The 16,427-nt window shown below is 39.3% G+C and overlaps 1 protein-coding gene across 1 annotated transcript in view; it reads right to left on the bottom strand.

Annotated features, from left to right (window-relative positions):
• Positions 1-16,427, bottom strand: part of arfgef3 (ARFGEF family member 3) — a 973,876-nt gene that overhangs the window by 737,543 nt on the left and 219,906 nt on the right. The gene's annotated exons all lie outside the window — the stretch shown is intronic.

Here is a 16,427-nt window from a genome sequence, read left to right as displayed (position 1 = left end):
TGCATACTCCAGCCCGTTTCTGACTCTGCTTTGACTGATACACAGACTCTGATACTTGCTGCCTGCCCTTGACCCAAGCCTGTTACACGGACTCTGTATCACGCCGCCTGCCTCTAACCCTTGCTTGGTAAATCACTCTGTGTCTGTCAGCCGCCAGCCTTGAGACCTTTACTGCTACTATTGATGTGTGTTTGCACCTTTGTGCATTTTGTATGTTTAAGTGAGTGTGATTAATAAATACTGCATATGGATCCCTCCATGTCAGTCTCCACGTTACACAAAAAAACAGGTGAACTGAATAAACTAATAATGGCACTTACATGTGGCATACATTGTTCTGATCCCAGCGCCAACCAAAACCGAAACCAACAGTGCATCCGGAAAGTATTGACAGCGCTTCACTTTTTCCACATTTTTTTATGTTACAGCCTTATACCAAAATGGATTAAATTCATTCACTTCCTTAACATTCTCCACACAATCCCCCATAATGACAATGTGGAAAAAGAGTTTCTGAAATTGTTGCAAATTTATTAAAAATAAAAAAGCTGAAGAATCCGATGTACATCAGCATTCACAGCCTTTGCTCAACACTCTGTTGATGCACCTTTGGCAGCGATTACAGCCTCAAGTCTTTCTGAATGTGATGCCACAAGCTTGGCACACCTGTCTTTGAGAATTTCTGCCCATTCCTCTTGGCAGTACCTCTCAAGCTCTATTAGGTTGGATGGGAAGCGACGGTGTACAACCATTTTTAGATCTCTCCAGAGATGTTCAATAGGATTTAGGTCTGGGCTCTGGCTGGGCCACTCAAGAACATTTACCAGTTGTTGTGAAGCCGCTCCATTGATATTTTGGCGGTGTGCTTTGGGTCATTGTCCTGCTGGAAGATGAAGCATCGCCCCAGTCTGAGGTCAAGAGCACTCTTGTGCAGGTCTTCACTCAGGATGTCTCTGTGCATTGCTGCATTCATCTTTCCCTCTATCCTGACTAGTCTTCCATGAAAAACATCCCCACAGCATGATGCTGCCACCACCATGCTTCACTGTAGGGATGCTATTAGTCTGGTAATGAGCGCTGCCTGGTTTTCTCCTAACGTAATGTCTGGCATTCACTCCAAAGAGTTCAATTTTAGTCTGATCAGATCAGAGAATTTAGTTTCTGATGGTCTGAGAGTCCTTCAAATGCCTCTTGGCAAATTCCAGGCAGAGAGAGGCTTCCTTCTGGCCACTTTACCATACAGGCCTGATTAGTGGATTGCTGCACAGATGGTTGACCGTCTGTAAGGTTCAATGCGGAGACTCGTCTGTCACTACTATCTTTCAAAAATCTGTCTCATGCTCTCCACTCTTCCATGACTGCCACAGCATCTGCTCAGGATACGGCCTGGTCCAGGATTATGGAAACGCCTAGAGACATCTTTTACCACAATCTCTAGAGGCCTCAGGATTAGTATCATCACGTGTAAATAGAGAACAAAGAAAATAATTAGCGTAGCTGCTATTCATAGTGTATTTAAACAAGAGATATTAAATATATAATATGATGCATTGTCTCCATTGTCATATAGACTCATTAAATAGTGCACTATTTGAGGGAGCAGCCGTCTGTGCTGGTATATTGTTTATCTGCTTTCTGACAGTCATTTTTAAGATTAATGAACAATTCTCCTAGCACCTGTACTTTACAGGTGTTTATAACATTGACATTAGGAAAATGTACTTCTGTTCCTCATTAAAGTAGCTGAGAAATGTTCATCTCAGACTCAAATGCCATTCGGAGAAGCACCGCATCCAGTCCCAGTTAAAGGACACAGAGGATTAGAAGCATCTGTTGCTAAATGTTACAGAAATGACAGCTCTTTCATTTTCAGCAAATGAAGTATTTATTAACTCTGTCTTCTCTATCACCCTCCATTCGACTGAGAACACCGCTGTGAGAGGAAAAGTAGAGCAGCACACACTCCACCTCAATTAAAGGCCATGTCTGTCCACCAGCACAGAGAGATGCTAAAAGCTCTGAATGGGATGAGAGAGGATGAAATGGACACATGCTTTCCTGAAGCGTGACTCATACATGCAGACCTTTGCTCGTAAGACCACTTCACTGCCTATTAAACTTCAGGCTTTGTGCTGCCTTTTAAGGCTCATTCCTTGTTTTGTCCTCTGGGGAGCAGCTAAACTCTATTGAAATGACTAGTGATGAGACAGCACAACTAGTGATAGTGAGTCCTATTAAAACATTAGCCGTGATCTTTTGACATATAAGAGGTTTTTGTAGAGCAGAACGGTGGTCTCACAGCAAGAAGGTCGCTGGTTCGAGTCCCGGTTTTGTGTGGAGTTTGCATGTTCTCCCTGTGTTAGCGTGGGTTTCCTCCGGTTTCCCCCACAGTCCACAGACATGAGCAAAGTATAGGTAGTTGGATAAACATATGGGATGTAAACATATGCTGGAATAGTTAGTGGGTGATTCTGCCGTGGTGACCCCTGATAAATAAGAAACTATGCCAAAGGATAATGAATGAATGAGGTCTTCGTATTGTTGAAATGTTTTCAACCCAAGCTCATTCTGAAAACATAGTCCCGCGGACGTTTCTGGAGACAGCGGAATAATAAAAAAATTTTTTTTCAAGCGAACGCTGCTGGGCGGTGTGACGCTGTTCCCTTTCGCGCTTGCCTTACCTCCTTGTGGAGGGCTTCCCCGCTGCAACCTGTTTGTCCACTCAGCTCAGCGTGTACGTCGGCAGGCTCGAGATGCAGAGAGGGGTCGACCATGGCGACCGGTTTCGAGTACGGGGAAGAGCGGTTCCAGCAATCAGGTTAGACAAAAACAGAATCCCAAAAATTAGGTGAACGAGTTTCGTGACAGGGCGAGAACGCGGCGAAATCCGAAAACGCGGTGGAACAAAAAAAATCAGGGCTTTTATTTTTTTGGACGGCTTTTGTGAACTGTTGCTCGGGTTTAGGGAAATGAGCGGGTGGGCAGGTCGATCGGTAAAATTGGTCGGGTTTAGGGAAGGAGGAGTTTGGCCGGTCGCGCCGTCAATCATCCGGTCAATCGGACACCGACCTCCGGTGGGATCATGCGAGAACAGAGCGCGAGAGGCGTCTGAGGTGCGAAAAAGCGCGCAACAGCAGCCTCTCGCGGATTCGCGAAAACAAAAACTGCAGCCGTATGTACCTGCTGGGACGTATTCCGCGGTCACCAGAAATGTCAGCGGGACTACGTTTCCACAATGAGCCTGGGTTGAATGTTTTGCACATTTCATAGCTTAAAAAAGCCAAGGAATGAAAATCTGGATAAGCATATAGATGAATAATGTGCACTGTAATGACATCCAGTGCACCTAAAACACCATTGCTTTCTGATCATCATGTACTGTAAATCTAGTGAGTGTAAAATCCTGGTGAAAACAGGTCTAATTGGAGCAAAACACAGACTCTGATGATCCACATGAGGTGATTAATATGCATGACCCAGACTGTATTTGATTGGCTACAACATTTCCCATAGTGCGATTAGAGCAACAATATTTTCCCCTGTGCACTGAAATATTGTGTTTTAGGTCTTAAATAATATTAAACAGGTCTTAATTTTGAAAATAACAATTGTAAAGCTACTCAATCGGGCCAACATTGATCCAATCACCAACAATACACCTCAATAAAACCTCATTTTTAATATTTAAGCTTTTTTATATTGCAAATAGATTCAACTCACAGCAGCCTTTAGACATGTTTAATCTAATATAATCAGGGAAAGAAAACTAAAAACAATTACATGATTCCTCATGGCAATACTGGGCCTTTAGAAAAAAATCCCTGTTTAACCCTGCATGACTCCTAATGGTCTTAAAAGGGTCTTAAAAAGTCTTAAACTTGACTTGATAAAACCTGCAGAGACCCTGAGCATGAATTATGACAAAATAAAATGTTAGCATAGGTTTTTGCATGTGTGTTTACAGAACAACAGAGTTACACAGAGTTAGTTCCTTTATTAATCCGGGGTCGCCACAGTGGAATGAACCGCCAACTTATCCAGCAGGTTTTTACGCAGCGGATGCCCTTCCAGCCGCAACCCATCTCTGGGAAACATCCACACACACATTCACACACACACTCATACACTATGGACAATTTAGCCTACCCAATGTGTTTGGACTGTGGGGGAAACCGGAGCACCCGGAGGAAACCCACGCGAAGGCAGGGAGAACATGCAAACTCCACACAGAGTTAGATTATTAACAATATTAAAATAATAACAACCCTTTAACTGGGAGACAAAACAAGTAGTCAACTCAAATGCCTTTTTATGACATTTAAAAAATATATATAATATATATATATATATATATATATATATATATATATATATATATATATATATATATATATATATATATATATATATATATTGATGTCAAATAAGGTTCCAAACCAAACAAATCTGGTTCACTGTACACTCTCAGATGGTGCAGGAGCTGTCACTGGGCATTTGTACCTGAAGGGTCCATAATGGTACCTTAAATGTACTTTTTAGGTACATTTGGGCACTAATATGCACCTTTAAGGTACCACTGTGGACTATTTGGGTACAAATATGTATCTTTTAAAAGGTACTGCCCCAGTGACAGCTCCTGTACCTTTATTTCTGAGAGTGTAGTTACGATTTCTTGCTCTGTCTGTTCTTTATTCCAGATTGGGTGGATGTTATTATTTTTAAACTCCAGATAATAAGTTTGTCAAACCTTGTTTTGTTTCTGCCTTTGTGCGGTTCCATCAAAAGGATCTCAACATGAGTGAAAATGAGAGACTGAAGTTATTTTTACCAGGATCCCTGATTATTTTCGTTTGATCTTTCACATTTCACTGCTTATTGATGTATGACTCCGTCACGATGTCACGCAGGTTTGTTTTAGGTACAAAGACATCATAAGTGGACCTCAGGGGGATAATATGAAGCGTTTGTATTTTTAATAGCAGAGACAAAAATTAGAAGCAGTTTTCTTTTGTTTTATTTTTTCATAAACACTTTAGTTTCAATCAAGCTGCTTTGAAACGGCAGCTTCCTAAGCAAATAATGATTAGAGATTTTTTTCATTCATTTTCCTTCGGCTTGGTCTATTGTTTATCAGGGGTTCACCACAGTGGAATGAACCATCAACTATTCCAGCATGTTTTATGCAGCGGTTGCCCTTCCAGCTGCAACCCAGTAAAGAGAAACACTCATACACACTCATTCTCTCACACACACACAAACTCATACACTATGCTACCAATTTAGTTCATTAAATTCCCCTATAGTGCATTTGTTTGGGCTGTGGGGAAACCGGAGCACGCAGAGGAATGCCACGCTAACGCCAGGGGGAAACATCCAAACTCCATACAGAAATGCCAGCTGGCTCAGTCGGGACTCAAACCAGCGACCTTCTTGCTGTGAGCCGACAGTGCTAACTACTGAGCCACCGTGCCGCCGGATTATTATTATGTTTTTTTTTCCACAACAAATCTAAAAGTGTGCAAATTTTGCTGATTAGTACTGCTTATAATAAATAATAAATAAACATTTAGAGTACTATAAATTGCCAAACAGTATTAAAAGAATCAAGCAAAAGAAAGGAAAAAATGACTGTATAAAGATCAGACGTTTGTTTTGTGGTTGGCAAAACTGAAGCAGGACTTCCAGGATAAGGAATTCACATTTGTCATCATCATTACTGGTCACGTAAGTGAAATATTAGTGTTATGATCACCATCAGTAATGCCCTTGCAGACTGCTGGAGAACATCCCCTGTCAGGGATTTGCCCTGTCCCGAACTACAAATCCCATCATGCTCTTCAGTCACACACCTGTTTCAGTTTACCTCCAGATTACACACACACAGCTGAAGCTGATCAGGGTGGTACCCCAGAAAGCTGGGTTAACTTACCATCTGCTAAACCCTGAACTCTTGATTAACCCAAAACCTGCTAACCACGAGTATGTCTGTTTAAAAACACCTGAGAAAAGTTAGTTTAATCCATACCTGTCAACACTAGGGTGCAAAAAATAAGGGACCCCCCCCCCCCATCCCACAGCTACTCAATTCAACTGGACTTATTATTTTTTATGTTTAAATTGTCGACTGACTACTAAATTACGGGGAAGGTTATACTCTGTGGACACAAGAGAACTAACCGAGTTAGTTGCGCCCTCTAGCAGCAGTGTGTGGATCTGTCCCGACATTGAGGTGCAAAGTATAAACCTATTAAATTTATTAGTAATATAAGTCACTATTAAACAAAAAAAATGAAACTTAAATTATGTGTCTAATAACAAATATTTATGTGGGCGCCAGTGGTGTAGTGGTTAGTGCGTCGACACATGCACTCCGGTGCTCATGGTGACCCAAGTTTGATTCCTGCCTTGCGGACCTATGCTGATCCTTCCCCACTCTCTGCTTTCCTGTCAATAATCTCTACGCTGAAAACCCTGAAATCATAATTATAAAAAAATAAAATAACAAATATTTATATAAAGAATATTATTATTATTGTTAGAATGATTGTATTGTATTCTTTTCTAGGACAGCGGCCTCTGGTGGATTTACGCAAGAACACCTGGCACCAGGGCCGGAGCAAGCTGAACTGTCGCTCTAGGCAGAGGACGTTCACGCCGCCCTCAACCCCAATGTAAAAACGAAAGTGACCGGTTATGAAAATGAAGTGAGGCGTTGGGGACCTCTATTCTGCCGCCCTATGCGCGGATATAACTGAGGACACGCGGATGCTGATGGAGGTGTTGCTAACGCCGCCCTCTCTATTCTTGCGTCTATGCGCGAATTTATCTGAGGACGTGGGTGATGAGGGAGGTGTCGTGGACATAACTGAGGACGCGGGTGGTAAGGGAGGTGTCACGGATGCCGCCCTTTCTATACTGCCGCCCTAGGCGGCCGCCTAGGTCGCCTCTATGGATGCGCCGGTCCTGCCTGGCACAAATGGCAATCTAGAGAGGAATTTTAGATCTCAAAAAGCATAAACAGCGGCCTCTGGTGGATTCACGAAAACAAAAACTGCAAAAATCTAGCTCCTGGGACGTATTTGGCGCTCTCCAGAAATGTATATAGGGGTACGTTTTCAGAATTAAGTTAATTGACTTAAACGTGTGTGAGTGTGTTTGCAAATTTTTCAGATATCAACAACAACAATGTTGCACTTATTTGTACAATGCTATCCACTGGAAGAATCAGCTTGCTGGAAACACCACTTTAAAAACAGCTCCTCTGCTGGCACGACATTTAAAAAGTAGGCAAATTAGCATTAATCTGTATCCATTCTGCAAGATGGCAACAAAACACAATCCACAACTCAGAAATACACTCAGTCGGGTTTGCTGAAAGAACACACTTTCTTTTCTTTATTCTCTTCTTTGTTTGATTACAGTTAACTGTTATCTGAACATTTAAGTATAATCATCGAAATACAATTCAAAGTGCTTTTCGAGGCCGGGCATGCTTCTCCATATAAAATGATTTCTCGTCACAAATGAATCAGCATGCCGTGTTCAATGACAGTGATGACACTTCATGTCCTCTGTCTAAAAGACAACTATATGAAACATCTGCTGGGTATAAAAGAAGGACCTGCTGTAGAAACTAGAGTATTCTGACGTCTGCGTAAACATGGATTCACCGCAAGAGTTCTGAAAATCTGCAAATACACATATATAAAAGATCTCTGCACAACACAAATCACTTTATGTACATGACATAATTCTGTTACCTCTGAAACATTCTCTTTTTTGTTTGTTTAAATGGGTTACATATCCAAAAAGAAAAAGAAAACATTAAATAATATACATTCCAAAGCACTAAATGCAAGAATCTCCCTTTTAGATATTAAATCAGTCGGCTTTTTTGGTAACGCTTTGATTTAAAGTGTCATTGTTACACATGTTCCATGTAATTACTATAGTAACAACAATTAATTATGCATGATTACATGCAACAAACCCTATTCTCTTCTATTAAGTCCATTAATTAACATTACTCAGGAGTTGAATGGTACCAAAGACACCTTAAAAAGTGTGTGTTTTATTTGACGTTTTAATTTGTACGTCTGTTTAGCAATAAAGCAGTTGTAAATGTACAGATGTAAATCTTAGAACCCAGGCTCATTGTAGATACATACCCTGGTACACATTTCTGGGGACAGCATAATACGTAGCTGGAGTTATGTCTGCTTGCAGTGTTTGTTTGTGCAAATCCACCAGAGGGCGCTGTGTATGCTTTTTGATGATCTTAAACTACTCTTGCGAGTCCTCTTCTTGCAGAAATCCACCTGAGGGTGACATATAAACTTTAGCTGACCAGGCCAGCTTGCTGTCGACTGAATGACTGACTGACCCACCCACAACCTCCCCTAAACCCAACCCATAGTGTTTTAAAAAGCAATGCAGAAAAGGAAAAGCCGTCATGATCTTACCACGTTTTCAGCCTGTTGTTTATCTCAGTTAGTGGGTCAGCGAGTCATTTGACAGCGGCCTCTAGTGGATTCACATGAGAACAGCAGGCACGAAATTCAATCGTTCTAAAAAAAAGCAAACAAAGCAGCCTCTGGCGGATTTGCGAAAACAAAAACGTAAATCCTAGGACATATTTGGAGCTCCTCAGAAATGTAGTTTTTTTGTTTGTTTTCAGAATGAGCCTGGGTTACGAGTGCGGCAGACTAGAAACGCAAGTTTGTGCGACAGGCAGGCTCGTCGCCTCTTACCTGTGAAATAGCATCATGTGGCTGCGTGAGACCAATCAAAGATCAAAACATGACCTCTTTGTACAGAAATGTTAAATATGGACCAATCGCTCACTTTTTAAAATGTCTAATCATCTTGTTCAGACTCGTCCCTTTTGCAGCGCATACATCAGAATTTCGCAAGCTCAAACTCACTAGTATGACTGCGGCATAAGACTGACCTAAAATAATCAGACTCATATTGTAAGTTTAATAAATCTGTATTTTATTTAGAAAGCTTTAATACTTTTTTATTAAACTTATATTTGGGATTTTGTTCGAGCCATTCTCACAAGAATATGGCTATAGGTCACAGTACGCACAAAAAAAAAACATGATATATCAAGGCTAAATCATTTTAAATATATATATTTATTTTTAAACGTCACCTTATACATTTAGCACCAAAAATATATTCCTCACTCTCTGTACCACTGTCATTTTTTTCCAGTGCTATTTTCAATACATTCAGAACTGGAACATATTAATACAGCAATTGTTCTCAAAGATTTGAAAACTAAGTAAGTTTGCATTGCTATTCATGTTGCCAAACCCTCAGGGAAACGTCTTGGATGATGATTTTGACGCTTCCAAAAATAAATCCAGCTCAAGAAAAGCATTCGAACCAAACTCAGACTAATCACCTTGTAATTGTCCTCAGGGAATGCCACTGAAGGAGACATTAAACATGCTGACCTTGCTACTGAGACACGAAACTGATCATTTTCACAAGCGTAGCCGTTTTTTTTAATGCACAACTATTGAGAAAACACAAACAGGACGGCTATTAGAGAGAGATCATCTTCACAATTCCCCATCTTCATCAAAGTTAATGAAAAGGTGTTCAGAGGTGTTTCATTAAGATGAACGAGACGCTTTTGACATGGGCTGAGGATCATTTCTGCAGCAGATGTTGAGGGATTTATGATGCGTGGGCAGAATCTGCTTCACTTTCTCACAGATTCACTACAGTTCGTGTGTTGAACAGCTGTGTGATATTGAATCTGCTGAGGGATCCTTGACTCAATGCTTATGTAAAGGAAATTAGTGTGTGTCCTCCTGCATACTAGGCTCAAGGTATATAATATTAGAGTTCCCACTCAAAGCAAAATGTCAAATTCCCTGACTTTTCCTTGATTTTTACTGACTAAAAAGCTTGCTTTCCATGCCCTATCCATTTTAAGAGCAGTGTGACGTGGCCATTGTAAATTAAAAAGACTTCCAGTGTCGTTGACGTCCTCTCATTCTTTTGGTAACACTTTAGAACAATGGTCCATTAGTTACTGTATCATGAATATAAATAATCTTGTAAAGCATTTATTAATCATAGTTCAACATTTACTAAGGCATTATTAAAGGGCCATGACACCCCCCACTTTCGGTTAAAGTCTACTTCAGAATTTTTTCAAAAGATGCATGATTAATGGGGGTGGAGCTCCGCGAGCATCGGGCAGGAGTGGGCGTGGCCAGCAGGGGAGAACGTGAGCGAACAACTGTTGTTGTCAGTTATCTCACAAAAATGAGACAAACCGTGAGGAGACGCATGAGTTTATAGTTTACAAAGTTAAAATGCAAAGAAATGAACAGTGATTTAATGCCCTGCTACATTTGTTATTCGTAATTTCATATACAGACAACCACAATTTATATCATTGTAAAGATGTGTTCATGTAAACACTATAAATGAGGATTCTCCCTTGATCCCCGTATCCAGCAGACTCAGACTCTCCTGACCTGTCTATTTTAACCAATAACCCTGCTGGTAATCTGGAGGATTTAGGCAAACACAGCAGCACGGCGATGTGTCTGAATGTGAACGAACTCCTGATAAAAGTCAACGTCCGCCATTCTCTAATTCTCGTGCTGCTCTCCTGACAAAAATGCTAGCAGCACACACACAGCTTTGCTGTATGATCGGCCCTGACAAGATCGCGGGGGAAAACATGCAACAAACCCCGTGGATCATGGAAACAAACGCATATGAGTCTTCATGAACGGCTAAATACTGTGTGCTTGGGTCCGTGTCTCACAGCTCGGGCTTGACACTGGCAGGTCTCATGAATAATTAAGCAGCCGGCTCTTCTCATAGGATAAGAAAACTCTGCTCTGAATAATAATGAGAAACCGACGCGTCATCATTGCACTTGTAGTACTGCACTACGTCGCCGATTTTGATCCCGCCCCAAAAATCATTTTAAACCTGGAAGCTGAAATTAGCTGACAAAAGCTCAAAATTATCCAGTTTTCCCCACAATTAAAGCTGACAGGTGCTAACATTGTCTTAACTGATGTTCAACACACACACATCTGTTAATATAAATAAAAAAAAGTTCTCCAGGGTGTCCTGAACCTTTAACATCCAACGTTGTGCTTGTTAACATTAGTTCATGCATTCTGAGTTAACATATACTACCTCTAATTAACATAACCTAACAAAGATTAATAAATAAATGTATTGCTATTAGTAATTAATATTAACTAATGGACCATTATTTTAAGGTGTTTAACTTATGCTTCTTAATGTTCAAAATCATAATGTTTTAATATATATGACTGCCAGCTGGAAAGGAGTAAAATAGCATGGAAAATATAGGCTAACCATAACAATAGACGTGACCAATAGTGAGCCTCTAAATAAAGTAAGAAAAATATAATAGAAAATCAAAAATAAAAACTTTCACAACTCCACAAGAAAAATATCATATTTTTTTTTATCCTTTTGGAGGCAGTAGACTGTGTAAACTCAAGCTGATTAATGACAAATAATTTTTGGATGCTATAACATTAATGTCATTTTCATTTTTAGATCAACTGTCCTTTAAAATGAGCAATCCAGCAATACTGGCAGTGAAGATGGATGAATTAATTATAGGAACAATTACACTGTGAGCTTTCAGATCGGCTATTTTAGTAGATTGCTGCGGTGATTACAGAAGTGTGTCATTTTCTCACCATGTTCTCACATTACCTCCTTGTATCGCAGTTTCTAATCAAGTCCAGGATGAGAAATGAGAGTTGATGAAAACCTGAATGAGGGATGAAGAATGACTGGGTTTGCTTCAAGCGCTCCTGCTTTCTATACAATATAAAGACATGCAGAGGTGAACTGGAGATGGTCAACTGCCTGTAAGTCTGATTGTATGTAAGCCTGTGATGGACTGGCCGTCTGTCCAGGGTATTTCACAGCCTATTCATTTATTCATTTTCTTTCGGTTTAGTCCCTTATTTGTTAGGGTTCGCCACAGCGGAATGAACCGTCAACTATTACAGCATATGTTTTACACAGCGGATGCCCTTCCAACCGCAACCCAGCACTGGGCAACACCCATACACTAAAGCCAATTTAGTTAATACAATTCCCTTATAGTGCATGTTTGGACTGTGGGGGAAACCGAAGTACCTGGAGGAAATCAACCAACACAGATTGTTGCATAAATCAACCTGTCTTAATCAAAATTACTAGATTGCCTAGAAAATGACAGTGTTTGAACTCTTTAATTGCCAAACTCACATATGATGTCCCTGATTTGCTGAAAAAACAACACACAAAATGATGTACTTTCAAAATAAAAATTATTTTCCTTTTATCACAGTCTTGGACAAGTGAAATAACATTGCTTTTAATTAATTTTCATGCTTTTCTTCCTAATTTACTGTTGGTGTCTGTTTTTTTGCCCCATTGACCTCCATTATAACCACATTTTGTTTGATTACAAAGCCATGACACCATATAATCATGCATTTTTAATTGTTGCTGGCTTTCCCTGTTGGGAAGAGGTAAAAATGTGTTATTTTTACAGTTGATCATCAGTTGGCACCCTTAACCCTTTAGGCCTGTGCAAAAAGACTGGATTTATATGGAGTATAGCAGCAAATTAAAGTGTGTGTATCTGTGAGTGTGTGAGAGTGACCTTTGCACACTTAATGTATTTTAATGTGTTTGAGAAAATCAAAATATGCATCTCAGCTGTCAGAACGACAACAAAAACAAAGGATGCGTATTCATGCATCATCGAATGTGGTTATAATGGAAGTCAATGGGGCAAAAACAACAACCAACATTAAATTAAGGGGGAAATGAAAATCTAGCAATGCATCAAAGCCAATGTTGTTATTAATTATTCACATGTCCAAGACTGTGATATTTTATATTGAAAACACGTCATTTTGTGTGTGTTTTTTTCACCAAATGACTGACATCCTTTATGAATTTGGCAATTAAAGAGTTAAAATCCTAAATGATTTAGTAGTTTTGGTCAGAACTGAGGTTGATTAACAGATTTATGCAAAAACTTTATTAATTTGTTGCATTTTTACAGCAGTTTAATTCAGTGGATGTTTCCTACCGAACTTATCAAAAGGGTAGTCAATTTGAACAGTGCAGAAGGGTTAGGTTTACGTACTAATGTGTGCATTTTAGGTACAAATGTGTCCATCTTTTTAAAGGTACCATCTCATTGACCACTTCTTCATCATTATCTATCATAGTAACTTTATAAATTTATATGTTATATCCTTTATCAGAAATGACTATGATGATACAATGGAATTAAATGAGAATTGGATGACGACTTGATAGCTGGGAACTAAATAATTGAAAAAGTCATACCATGGAATTTACCGGCTTCTACTAAAACATCCATTGTCCAAAAACCCACAGTTTAATGTTGTCTAAATTGGTTATAATGCCTGGTTTTGTTTTGCTAATGAGTCTGTTCTGCCACCATTTTTCCTCTACGTCTGGTCTTTGTGTGTGTGTGTGTGTGTGTGTGTGTGTGTGTGTGTGTGTGTGTGTGTGTGTGTGTGTGTGTGTGTGTGTGTGTGTGTGTGTGTGTGTGTTACATGGCGGAGCTCTTGCTGTTAACATGCAAAACGTAAATAAAAAGGAGAGGAGTGCAAAATAATCAAGTTGGGATTCTAATCCAAGTTTTTAATTAACCCTGAAAGACCCAAATTTAGCAAAACAACTTATTTCACCCTTCAGATGCTGTTTTTACATAGCAAAAATGCTTTTCTTGCTTAGATTTTGTCTGGTTTCTAGTCCAAATATGCAAAAATCCTTAAGTCAAGAAGCATTTTCTAGACAAGCAAACAATATTGTCCTGTATTCAGAAATAATAAGCCAAAATGAAGTGAGTTTTTCCTTAAAACAAGTGAAATAATCTGCCAATGAGGCAAGCTAAATAATCTTATGTCAAACAGAGAAGCAACATTATTTTGCTTATCCCATTGGCGTGTTTTCGTATATTTCTATTGCAATTTTAGCAAATTATTTCTCAAAACAAGGCAATACTTTATGCTTGTCTAGAAAATGCTTTTTGCTTTAAAAATGTATAAATATTTGGACAAGAAACAAAGCATTTTTTTTTTACAATAGAAGCCTCTAATACAGAAATAAATGTGTTTTTGCATTATTTCCTTTTTTACATTAGGGAAATGTTGTAATATTGGGTCTTACATTGGGTCTTACAGTGTTAAATCTCTTAGAATTCGTATTTAAGTCAGAGATCAACGTCTCAGTGCACTCATGTGCTTTTTCCATCATAGGCAGACCCTTCAAAAACTCTCTGATGGTCTCAAAAAGGGGATGTAAGTGGTCTCTGGTACAGAAGCTTTTTAAAAGGTGTACACTTATACACTATTTCACACACAAAAAAGCAGCATATTAGCACTTTAAGAGGTACATATTAAAAGCTAAAGTGTACTTTTTCGCACCTATTAAAAAGGCTCTTCTTCAGTGAAAAATGTTGCACCCTAAGAGCTGGTAGCTCGGTATATTTAATGGCATATTCTGGGCTGAAGAATGATTACCACCGCTGGCTACTCTTTATACTGAGTATCTTTTTTTGGTTAGAGAGAGAGAGAGAGAGAGATTCTTGCACTAAGAAAGTGAACACACTTCCCAGTTTCAAACCTGCGAACATTGATATTCATTAATTAAATGGTCACACTTTACAATAAGATTTCATTAGTTAATATTAGCTAATGTGTTAACTAATTATGAACAATACTTGTACAGCATTTATTAGTCATAGTTCAACCTTTAATAATGCATTATTAACATCCAAATTCATGCTTGTTAGCATTAGTTAATGCGCCGTGTGCATACCTGTCAACCCTTCTGGTTTTCCCGGGATTCTCCCGTATTTTACTGTTCGATCCCGCTATCATCCCGTAAAGGTATTTTCCCGTATTTCTCCCGTATTTTCAATCTTCTCTGAACAGCCGAGCCTCCCTATACGCAACCCATACCGCCGAACCACCAGGGGTCGCCCTTGCTCTAAAACGTGAGTCTTCTGTGCTTTCGCTTTGTTTAGGAATGAAAACACTTATAAATAAATAAATATTAAAAACTGCGCGATTCCATCTCATTTTGATGAGCATAAAAAGTTAGGAAAGCAGTCGAATGCTTTTCTTTATAATGTTAGATGTGTGCATTTTTAAAGTGACACCTCTTATTTCATGTAATAAAATAAAATCTTAATAAATGAGAGATTCATTCGTTGCTCTTTAATCAGAATAATAATCATTTTAAAACATATTACTGACTATTTAATAGTTTATTTACAATAAAACAGCTCCAAATGAACATATTTAGTAATTTGGGGATATCCCTTATTTTCACATCCCAATGTTGACAGGTATGCGTGTGTTGACAAACTAACAATGAACTGCGTTTTTTATTAACATGAACAAATACTGTAATAAAATGTATTGCTCATTGTTTGTTCAAGCATTAACTTACATTAACTAATACAACCAACACAGGCTCATTGTGGATATGTACCCCTGTCTACATTTCTGGAGAGTGCGAATTATGTAGCCGGAGGTACGTCTGGCTATTTTGTCTTTAAAACGACGCTATGATGCGGTATGACGCCTCCGACGGCTTCTTTGATGCCAAAAATGTCTGCAGAACTGTTGCAAACAATTTATTTGTGTTGAAGTTATTCATTCATTCATTTTCTTGTCGGCTTAGTCCCTTTATTAATCCGGGGTCACTACAGCGGAATGAACCGCTAACTTATCCAGTAAGTTTTTACGCAGCGGATGCCCTTCCAGCCGCAACCCATCTCTGGGAAACATCCACACACACATTCACACACACACACTCATACACTACGGACAATTTAGCCTACCCAATTCCCCTGTACCACATGTCTTTGGACTGTGGGGGGAACCGGAGCAACGGAGAAAACCCACGCGAACCCAGGGAGAACATGCAAACTCCACACAGAAACGGCAACTGAGTCGAGGTTCGAACCAGCTACCCAGCGACTTTCTTGCTGTGAGGCAACAACACTAACAACTGCGCCACTGCCTTGCCGTGTTGAATTTAAACAAACAAAATTTTGTAATATTCAACTTTGTTTGTTTAAAATCAGGCAAAAAAATTGTTTACAACCACTTAACATAAAAAAAAATTGTAAATCCAAGGAATCATCTTAGAATATTTTTTTTCAGTGTATCAGCTGACCGCTTGCCACCGTCTGGACTGCTTTTCTGCTGTTGCCAATTTGACCAGTGGCTCGCTGCATAATCAGCAAAGTTGAGATGTGGAACGGAGTGGACCACGACAACAAGGTCTGAGTGCGGTGACGAAAAAGAAAAGCAGATTAAACAAAAACAAAAAATAAAATAAATAAACAATCGGCTGAA

Source organism: Danio rerio, chromosome 13 (genome assembly GCF_052040795.2).
Source record: "Danio rerio strain M-AB ecotype USA chromosome 13, GRCz13ab, whole genome shotgun sequence".
NCBI lineage: Eukaryota > Metazoa > Chordata > Actinopteri > Cypriniformes > Danionidae > Danio > Danio rerio.
The sequence above is the reverse complement of the archived record's forward strand: the minus strand, read 5'-3'. Positions and strand labels throughout refer to the sequence as shown.